Raw genomic sequence first — 535 nt, forward strand, 5'->3', positions numbered from 1 at the left:
CAAAGTCAGCTTTCCTGAAGTCAGGGACTTCTGTATTGCTGACTGACCTGCCAGCTTTACAGCAGATGGTGAAGGTGATCAGCTCGTGGTTGCTGTCACCCAGCTGCTGTTTGATCATTAGGTCACTGATTAGGTTGTCCCCGGTTGCCAGTACCAGGTCGAGCAGCGCTTTACCTCTCGTTGGCCCATAGACCTCTTGTGTCAGATAGAGGTCATTCACGCAGGAGAGGAAGCTTTGTGCCACTCAGATTTAGCCGCACACTCTTCCCACGAGGTGTCTGGCTAGTTGAAATCTCCCATGACAACCATGGGCCTGGAGCATGCGGCCTCGGCCAATTCCCTGGTGAACACCTGGTCAAGTTCTTGACTTTGGGTGGGAGGTCTGTAGTAGACTTCCACCATTGTGTCCCCTGTGCCATGTTCCCCATATATTTTAATCCAGAGGGCCTCCAGCCGTCCACCCTGGTCACCAATGTCAGTTTGCAGGGAGGCACAACTCTCCTTGACAGAGAGAGCTACACCCCTGCCCCTTTTG

Source organism: Gavialis gangeticus, unplaced genomic scaffold (assembly GCF_001723915.1).
Source record: "Gavialis gangeticus isolate Ggan-Ray unplaced genomic scaffold, GavGan_comp1, whole genome shotgun sequence".
Taxonomy (NCBI): domain Eukaryota; kingdom Metazoa; phylum Chordata; order Crocodylia; family Gavialidae; genus Gavialis; species Gavialis gangeticus.